Source organism: Anopheles stephensi, chromosome 3 (assembly GCF_013141755.1).
Source record: "Anopheles stephensi strain Indian chromosome 3, UCI_ANSTEP_V1.0, whole genome shotgun sequence".
Lineage (NCBI taxonomy): Eukaryota > Metazoa > Arthropoda > Insecta > Diptera > Culicidae > Anopheles > Anopheles stephensi.
This window is the reverse complement of record NC_050203.1, coordinates 24034011-24044171: the sequence shown is the minus strand read 5'-3', so window position 1 is coordinate 24044171 and position 10161 is coordinate 24034011. Positions and strand designations below refer to the sequence as shown.

The 10161-nt window shown below is 44.9% G+C and overlaps 1 protein-coding gene across 6 annotated transcripts in view; it reads left to right on the top strand.

The window, feature by feature from the left end:
- LOC118511342 (BMP-binding endothelial regulator protein) overlaps positions 1-10161 on the top strand; it is a 72915-nt gene that overhangs the window by 2133 nt on the left and 60621 nt on the right. Inside the window, exons 1-2 of one of the 6 annotated variants that reach the window (XM_036054292.1) lie at positions 6473-6729; positions 7695-8044. The exons of 1 other annotated variant lie outside the window; for it this stretch is intronic. The gene's annotated coding sequence lies outside the window, so the exon portion shown is untranslated. Of the gene's footprint in view, positions 1-6472; positions 6730-7661; positions 8045-10161 lie in introns of those variants that run through there. 4 more of the 6 variants (XM_036054289.1, XM_036054291.1, XM_036054290.1 and 1 more) reach the window with 4 other exon arrangements.

Genomic DNA, 10161 nt, shown 5'->3' with positions numbered 1-10161 from the left:
CACCCGACGCCATGTCTCGTTCAAACCATCGGGTACACCTCGGTACCATATTTGTAGCCGTGGCGCTTCACCACAAATGGGCAAATTGTTCCGATGGGCCAAAGAAAAACGGTCTCGGCTGTGAATCTCCCAGCGGTTCCGTTTGCTCCCTTTTCCACCACTCTGCTGTGTCTGTATATTTTGCCCAATTCGGGAACGAGCAGACATACTGGCCCGGTCCATCGATACGGGCAGCTGCACACCAAAGGGATCCCATGTGCTACGGTATCCACTTCTTGTTCGCGCTTAAGAACCGTTCCGTCCAGCATACGAAGAACGCATGCTGACAAGATGCGTTACAATTCGGTAAGGATTCGTGCAAGTGTCGCGCGTGCTTCCCCTCCCCCCACCCACCACCAGCGAGAGCTTGTGCGGTCAGGTGAGTTGTTGAATTTTAAAACGATTAGCCTTTTTTGGAGCAGTGTCTCGGATGGGTGGATCTATAGCACGCGCTCACCCGGCTCCGGGTGAGATTGGTAAATGTGGGGAAGAAGGATGTGGTGCACACTACACAATGCAATTGCAGGTTTGTGGCGCGAGCCATGATTCGCTTCCTTATAAAAAGAAGCGTACTGGCGCTTGGATGTACTTTTAAGGAAAATGGAATTGGTTGCGCTCGTATGTGCGCACATTTCGTTACCGTTTGGCTTACGGTACGGGACGGGCAAGACACCAGCTGGTGTAATGGGGACGAAAAAACTATTCGCTTCCGAGAAGGAAAAAGTAATGTGTATGATTTATAATAAAATAATAAAAAATAACATCTAATAAATTAAACACACAAACTTTGATAGACACACGGACAAGACAACGGCCATACCATAATTGATGATTTGGCAAAGCATAATAAATGCAGGTTCGTGCGTCTGGCCGCTGTCAGCAGGGGTTTTGTAAATTAATGTATTTGCTAACCCATCCACGAACTATCATCAACATCGACGCCGAAAAATTGACAATGAAATGCACAACCTGCCAAACGTTCACAATGGACACAATCAATCCACACACTGCACACAGAGAGGCGCTGTGTGACGTGAGGGAAATGATAAACTTTTGCATCGATTTAGTTATTTATTTATCGCGGTCGGTTTTTCGTCGAAACCGTTTCGCTAAACACTGCCACCATTATGTCTTGCTCGCTCTCTAGGGAGTATTGAGGCTCTCGAGGGGTGCATTCGTGCCCAACGCAGCACGATGTATCCTTTGCATCTTAACTAGTGAGACGGCGGTTCCCTAGCGCGCAGAGGATTGTGTAGGTACATGTGTACATTAAATTGTTAATTTGAAATTAGCGTGATTCAGTGTCATTAAAGGGGTCCGTTAATAGACCTGTGGAGATGGGTTCGCTCCATTCCGTAGGTGCGTTTCCGATTAGAAAACTGCAATCCGTACGTGCTGGACGTGAACGTGGAATGGCAAAAGGAAATAGATGCACTGCACTAAGGGTTGAAGAATTTGTGTACAACTACCGCACATTGGTAAGGTGTTGTGGGCGTTGTGAAAGCCTTCGTTTCGCTGCTGACTTGTCTGACCCCTCTGTAGGCATTGCCTCCTTTCGGAACCGGCCGATTGTGATCAGATTGCGATCGGTTTGCAATTATGGGTTATTTGGATAGGGGCAAGATAAATAAATTAGCACCTCCTCAACGGGTTTTGCTCGCTGGTGATCGTTGGCGATCACTTAACATAGGGAGGGGAGGCGAGTTTGAGAGAGAGTTTACGGAGATGGAAAAGGGGTCAAAAACAGCACCGAGAGACAAATGTAAAACAGCATAAGACTCATGCTGACCGAGACTTACGGGGTAGCTTACATGTTCCGGGGTTATTTACAGTGAAGGACGGGTTTTATTTCAACACTGAAAATTATGCTCCTAAATAATGTTTTGTTTTTAAACTTGAGTTTGTTTGACTAAATTTTACTAATATATTGAATTTCAATATATAAACACATGATTTAAATTTCATTTTGATTTAAAAAGAATTTCGAGCCTTCTTCTCCTTCTTCCTTGGTACTACCACCTGTCGCCTCGGCCACCGGATCGCCCAACTATCGAAGACCGACCGGCCATCGAAGAGACTGAGACTGTATAAAACACTTATAGTTCCAGTAATCAAGCGTCTCATATAAACCTCTAAGACATGGACTCTGTTCAATACTGACTGTCCAATCTTCTTAACCACGTTCCAGAGGCAGATGCTTAGAAGGATCCTTGGTCAAGTATGTGTGGAAGGGCAAAGGAGCTGTATGAGCCACAAGTTCTATGAGTTGTACGGTTATCTCACCGTTGTGCAGCGAATTAGGCTCTCCAGACTTAATCATGTCACGAGAATGAAACCGAACGAACCAACGCTTAAAAACTTTTAGGCTGTCCACATGCATGGATGGCAGACGATGATGTACTGAATGAATGAAACCAAAACCAAAACCGAATGCCGCTTGTGGCGTCTGATAATTTTTAATTCTAAAAATTAAAAAGTTTTTATTAAAATGTAGTGTAATCTTAATAACAAGCATTTAAAAAACTGAAATTTAATTTACAATGCTGTTATCATAAAAAATTTCTCACAACTTCGAATGCCGTAAAAATTGTTTATGCACTGTGCAGTGTGCAAATTTATTGTTCACTTGGTTCACTTGCCCGAACAACCCACGAAAGCCCAGTGGAAGACGCAAATACACCCCATCGGCGCATGTTCGGTGCCTAAAGTGACGGAAAGCAGTCGTTATGACTTGTTTTCCCTTTTCTTTTGCCTGCAGTAAATTAAACAGTACAAAGAACAGTAAAGCAAACATGTAAATGCATCGTGCAAAAAAAAGAGAAGAAAATCGGATAATTGTTTTTTATGAGTTAATAATGAAGCAGTGTAAGCGCAATAAATGTGAACATTGCTTTCACTATGCTCAGCAGTACGAGAGAGAAAAATGTGATTTTTAATGCTGGATATTTTTAAATTGATATTAAGTATTCATATAGAATTGTGAGTAAAGTATAACAAGTTGTGTTCCATCGATTTGAATCTAACACAGTACCGTGGAATTGTTTTGCCGAGTAGGTGTAGAAAATATGTTCCAGCCGTCAGGTGGAATAGTTGTTCACCAGCGACAACCGCCTGGTGGCGTGAAATGGCTAGCCCAAGGTATTATTTATCGTTTACACCACATGCGGACCTTCGCCAGTATCAATCAAAGTTTCCAAACCAACCCCACTCGGAAGGAAAGTACAACGGTTAGTGGGATCAGTTTAAACAAATGCTACAAGTCAGGATAAATTATTGCATTGTTTGGTTGGCTGCTTGCACCCACTGTGCCAGCACGTTTCTTTACTGTTAACACGTGAGATTATTTATTCAGAAGGACTTCATAATAAAGCTTGCTACCAAAATAAAGCGTGCCGGTCCCGGGGTGTGGGTGCTTGAGCTGAGCTGAGTGTGTGAGTTGTTCATGTATTGAAGCGACCTACTTGAAGCGTGTGTGTTCTTAACCATCTTTCGCTCAACCGGCCCAGCACACCTGGGACAACAACAACCGTTTGCAAATCCGGAAAATTACACGACGGTCGAAAATCTTCCCATCACAACTGCCCAGGCGTTAATGAAGCAAAACTAATATTTTACTATTTATTTACCTTACCTCCTATGTGCTACGGTAGGAAACCCGTAGGGGACTACTACGCATCTGTCTAGCGTGCAGGCGCATCCCTGGTGGCAGCTACAAGACAGCGCACAAACGGCGATGCAATTATTGCCTGCACGCGTCTCAGTTTCGCGCAAGACAAACAGTCACCGGCGGGCACACTTTATTGAACCTTTTGTGTTTTGTAATCAGCCATCGAACTTTGTGCAGTGTGGCGGTGTTGCGTTTGCACCAACCGATTGCAGCATCCCTGTGTGTGTTTTTTTTTGTTTTTGCTCCAGCATACCGAGGGAAGTGTAGGGCCAGAAAGTGCACTCTGTTGCACTCTGAGCGGTGGTGTACGATAATCAAACCGGCTGCAAAGGACTGATAGAGCGGCCGAGCAGGTCTCCACGGGTCACCATTATTGTTTGTGTCCCATCCGAGGGTGTTGTTGTCACCGGTACAAACATTACACTGCCAGAGGCTTTTGATTAATCCCGGGCAGTGTTCGGTATGTGTGAGAGAGACAATCGAAAGGGGGGGTGCATAATAATATTAGTGGCTTGAGAACTTGGGCACACCACGGTTCTTTGGTGGCCTGTTTATTTGTTGTTTTTGTGACGTTTACAACAGTCTGTCTTCTAACCAATTAAACGGTGTCCTTCACGCGGGTAAAACTATTAAAATTGTGATTGTACGTCAGACGTACAGGTCCGAACAGGAGCTTTAGCGGTGAAAGGTTTATTTTCAAACAATTCGCTCGAGTGTAATCCAATTACGTGAGATAAGACCGAACGGAAAGAATCGATTAAAGTGATTTGAGTTTGGGAAGACTGTTGTCTGTTACGAAGTTTGTTGAGTTTTTGCTTTGTAATGAAGATAGGCGTTTCGTTTTAATTAGGTAATTTCTAAACATAGAGCATGATAGACAAAAAATTAGGGTAAAATTGGATTAGGGTTCCTCGCGGCCATGAGCTCATCGCTATCGCGTTTATCTCTGCAGTGGCGTGCGCCTTTTGTGTGCTATTCTACGATTGCGTGAGACTTTGGCAAGGAGAAAAGACTATTTCATCATCTAACGTATCACCTTCTGCTAGTAAGACAGGGGTCTCCTGGCTTCTTTAATGCCAGGATAGCATTTGTTCATGGAACCTGAAAATCCAGGCTAAAGTCTGTATAGATGCCCCCCCTACTCACGGACACTCATTTTTGCAACTGAGTTACCCAAAAGGGTATATTTTTCAGACTTTTTACGTTAAGTATTTATTAATTTATTATTTAGCTAAGGATATGGTCATGATGCTTCTGAGGAATAAAAGCGACTCAAGGTACTAACACGAAAATTTTGAATACATCTCTCGAGATTAGTGACAAGTCTTCTAAAGCTGAAACAGTGATAGCTGGTTGAGAAAAAAATCCTTTATTTTAAAGATTTTATCAATTTTTTTGAAACTTTAAGCCACAAACGTTGAAATCAATGAAAATATCGACGAATTGCCTATATTTTTTTTATTTCAGTCCTTGCTCATATTTTATTTTTTTTTTAGAGAAAGTGTATCAATATCGTGCATTGTTTTAAGCATTTAGACACTTGTTGTGTAAACTGAATAATTTCTGTAGTGTCGTAGCTAGTCTCTGGAAGTCACATTAGAGCGCTCCATTGGTTGCATCTTGTCAGCGTCAGCCCTTCGTTTGGAAAACCCTGCACTTAGTACACGACCTAAGCCAATATTTTCTATTTCCGATAGAAAGAAAAAATCTGCTCAGAATCGGAGGAAAAATTGGAAGTTATTAAGCGCTTTTCACATTTCCCCATTACACACGCACCCGTTGTGAGTCATTCCGGTCTAATATCTGTTACTTGCTCCCTTCGCCCATGCGATTGCCAACACGTGGAAGGCGTTTTTTTTTTCGGCGGACCCCTTACAGATGATTCACCGATAAAAGTGCGCCACGCTCTCAGTTGGACAATATTTCATACGGTGATCCAGCACTTGCTGGCTTGGTTGCTGGTGCTCGGCGTCATCCTCCTATCGGTGACTTCAGTTCGATCTTGCCGATGAGCGGTCGGTGACGATGGTGGTTGGATATTTTTCCACGAATTCGTAGCATGTGTCATGTCGTACGGGATGGGTGCCGTTTTGTTGTGCTGGATCCATCAAAAAACGGCCAACAGCAGCAACGATGGTATGCTGATCTTGTTCGAATGATCGTTTGAGCAGATGAGCAGACGAGAGCGGTCGTGAGCGTTTCGGCCGTTCCATCCATTACCAGATGCTAATTTTGTTGTAGCTGGTTACCCTCCGGTCAGCGGTTTGGAATGTTGGCGCCAATCGCCAATCAAGTTCAATGTTTAATTCTATATCCGTAAATTGCTTTCCCCCGTTTTACGTAACAAGTGTAATTGGTGCACTTGAAAAAATGACGTTAAGTTACACTAAAATAGCAGAATAATTAGCAAAGTGGTGAATTTGTTCTTTTTGGGAGATAATATTCAAATCACTAAATGCATTAAACTTAACACAAAGTTGTTCCTCTCTTTCTAAATTTTTAGGTTAATTTTAGTTCTTAATAAAAAAATACTTAATAACCAATCGTTCTGTTGTAAAAAAAAAGTGATGAAAGATTCACATTTTTCAAACAACCCCTTTTCGCGCCGAACGGCACCTTCGTACGAGAGAGCCTGGCCGCGCGAGAGAAACAAACTGCTCGAAACCGCACGCTGCTGTGGCAAGCTCGAGCGTGCGAGAGCTGCTCGAAACCGCTGCTTCCCTTCGGAAACGGTTTCTTCGTTCGGTGCGGTGTGATTTTACCATTCATTTTGAATTTATCTCTTCATCACAGCGGACACGAACGCGCCGTGCTTGTAAAACCGCGCCGATCTGTAACTATTTATTGTGTATAAGCACGATACATTCGTGCCGCGCGATAACGAAACGAAGCAAATTGTCTTTCTTTATTCGGCTTCAGAAGCTTGCTCGTGGTGAAAAACTTACGCGTTTGCAGTGGAAAACTCCGTACTAAAAGTAATCGAGTAATGGCCGAGTAGTGCTTTTGCCTGTGCTCGCCCAACGGTATGCATTTAGCGTATGAAGGATATGGTGCGAAATTGGATAACTGAGTTTTCCGAGTGTTTTAGTTGTAGAAGAGTGCAAAACGTGTGGTAGACTAAGCTGCGCTCTGGACCAAACTCAAAATCGTTTGTTAATCAAGCTAAATGTGATCGGGAAAGTTAATGCTCACAAACAACAACAAACGACAGTGTCTCATATACAACGTCGTGAAGCACCGATGGTGCACGCAACAGTACGCACAAGACCTGTTCGCGGCCAATCGAACCCCGTAAGCCCTCCAGGTCTTCCTCAACTTGTCACACCACTCACCCGGCTCCACCCGGCACGCGTCGCGGAGCCTATCGCCCTGTTCCAGCCCAGACCGGGTGGCTGTAGGGGTGTTACTTTTTCCACCCTTTCACAATCACACACACGTGATCGCGGTTTCGAATTCGTGCTGGCGCCCAAGTGTTGCGTGAGTTACATCTAGTGTTTGTGTCTGTGCATGTGTGATTGTGGTGTGATCGCAATCCACTGCGAACTCCAATGGAGAAAAAAGGGCCGTTTTGTTGCTAGGAAGTGAATTGAACCAATTTTTCCAATCGGTCTATCGACTCTCCCGATCACCAGGTCTAACCTGTCCCCGTTGACTGTTGGATCCTTCCCGATGAACTGAACTGTGTTGGTAAGCCCTAACCGGCCCAAACGTTAACCGGCCAATCTTTTTGGCCCCGGGTTCGCTTTAATGAAGAGTGACGTTTATTGACAGCCCGAATCCGTCCGGCTGCCGTAATTTTGATTGATTCTGCCCTCGCACCTCCCACTGGCCGTCGTCCTAGCCTTCCCTCCCCATCTGGACGTCTGCGGCTGCGGGAACGATCGTTCGGCAATTGGTTTGCGAGCTGGCGATTCGATCAGTGTAGAAACAGTTCACATATTTACCCCTTATGCAGATAGTTTTGTTTCGCTTTTCCAAACTCCAGCAGGATCGCGAGATCGGGCGTTGTTTTGAAGTGGCATTGTGGAGTGATTTGTGTGTGTGTGTGTTTGCCTCGCAGTAGTGGTGTAAGTGTAGTGTATTTTGTGATTTCTCTGCACACGGGTGTGCACATGTGTATGTGTGCTAGTAAGTGTTGGTGCGCGTCTGTATGTGGGCCGATCGGTGTGTAGTGGCCGTGCGTTCTCGATCGATTTCCTCTATCAAGTAGCCGCCGGTTGACTGCAGGTGATCGGTTTTGCATCGCCGAGAAGCATCTGTAGTCTACCGGAACGATCTCCAGAGCCTGTACCCCGCGAAGGGGGATTGTGTTTCTTCTCGTCAACAGCAGACAAAAAGGTAAGTCCTCGCGGAAGGCCACTTTTGCAGGAACCAGTGTGTGTGTGTGTGAGTGCGATTTCGTGTAAGATCCATTAGCCAAAATGCATACCTACGGTGGAGAAAACGTCACGTCAGGTGGAATTCTTCGGTTCTGTCATAAATTGGTAGAATTCCCTGCAGGTGAGCTTCATTGATTTGAAGGTGTTATACGCTAATTGGACGTGGAGGAGGCATCTCTGGGTACACAGGTGTGTATATGTAGCGGTGGTGTTACAGGTACCATCGGATTTTAAGATTTGCCTGCCCATCCAACGTTCAACCTGTGCGTTAGGCATTATATCCTGTCCTCTTCCAATTTACCTGTCCTGATGACACTGATGCACCGTTTTAAATCCTTTTTCCCGTGTGCAGAGTACGCTCGCTACCGTGTTGTGCTCCACAAGTGCACGAGATGTTTGTTTTAGACCTCGAAGGATTCATACCTCGATCTCCGACCGGTGTCTCTCTCTCGGTACCGGTTGTTCGCTATACGGTTCCCGGCAATGATTGCTGTAAGGTGGACCGAGTACTGCAAGGGCAACCAATTGGCACAACTAGAGCCCTACAATAGCCCCGTACAAGGACTTATGGATCCCGCCCACCGTAGGCCGGTAAGTGCTCCACCCTCTTTCGAAGAATCGTGGCTGGTGCGCGTGCTGTGTGCGTAACCCGTTGGGCCAATGCCGATGGAGCACTAGCGGCTATGGCGTTTTCCTTTTTCGCCACAGTCAGCAGCTGGCAGCATAAGACCAAAAGTAGGAGAAAATGGGACCTACAACCGTCTATCAGTTGTTGTACCTCGATCGTGTGCACCGCACCATATTGTCACACGTTTGAGGGTATTTGACTGTGGCAGATAAGAAGTTCAGTTCGCTCTTCGATTGGATTTTGCTCGAAGAAATATCTTCTTCCGCTTGATGGTAGCGCCGTCGACAATGACCGTCGGCTTTTTGTTCGTTTTTGGCCGCTGCCTGCAGGTCATGCCAAAATTGATAACACCAGCACTGCCAGCTCATCGCGGTGCGGTTGTGGGTCGCACCGAAAAAGGGCCTCCCGATTTATTTATGTTTGACGCTGTAATCAACTGCCCTTACCCGATTTCACAAGCCCAATCCAATCGTCCAATCGAATGAACGCGCTGAGCGTGACTGTGAACGTACGCCCAGCTCCGATCAGTGCTGACCACCGATGCCGATTTTGCCGCCGTTGATGCTGCCGAAAAGATGAGCATGAACTCTTAACCGTATCAGGTATCAGGGAGCCGGGGTAAAAGGCGCATGGGACACTACGGGTAAACTCGGACAGATGAAATATTGAAACAATCAATTTAGTCCATGTTGAACAAATTGTTTGTGCTTCTTGTGCGCGGACCGGAGTGATTTCCATACCGCAATCATGCGGTTTTTTCAAGTGGAATTTCGAACTGTACAATAAGGTCAGTACTTTGTTGGCAGTGTTTTTTCCTTCCTTTCTTAACTTTAATGTGTCGTTTGTACTATCAACATGGTACAACGCAAACCACCACCGTCACCGCGAATCAGGGAAGCCACGTTATCGCACATTTAATGCCAATTTTCGGTATAGTTGTGGAGCAGCAGCTAGAAGAAGACTGATTCGCTGGACCGTTTCGTAGTGTAGGGCGATTGTGCGTTTTGAGATCTTTTAAAACAGCTGTTTGATGAAGCTGTGTGTGTCGGTGGTAGGCTTAAGAATTCATATGACAAAAAATGGAGGTTGGAGAGGCTGAGTGAGTGGTTCTTATCATGCGAAAAAATGCGTTCGGACAAAGCTGGATTCTCAATTGCCATCCTTCTAGAACGTACTGTTTGGTTTCCTGCTGTTTAGTCTCTTATTCAAGAAATTATGTATGTTTCGTGAAGATTTTTCCTAGAAATATTTCTCCAAATTTGTGGAACCAGAGATAAATTAAATTTAAAACAAAACCTCAACAAACATCAAAACATTTTTCACCAATCACTTTTGTGTCCCGAGGAACACTCTGGAGAACAAAAACGGTCTGACCGCAAATCTTTCTCCGGCAGAAATAATTTCATTTTCTAAGAAACCCAAACGGATTCAATTCTGCTAGCAGAAAA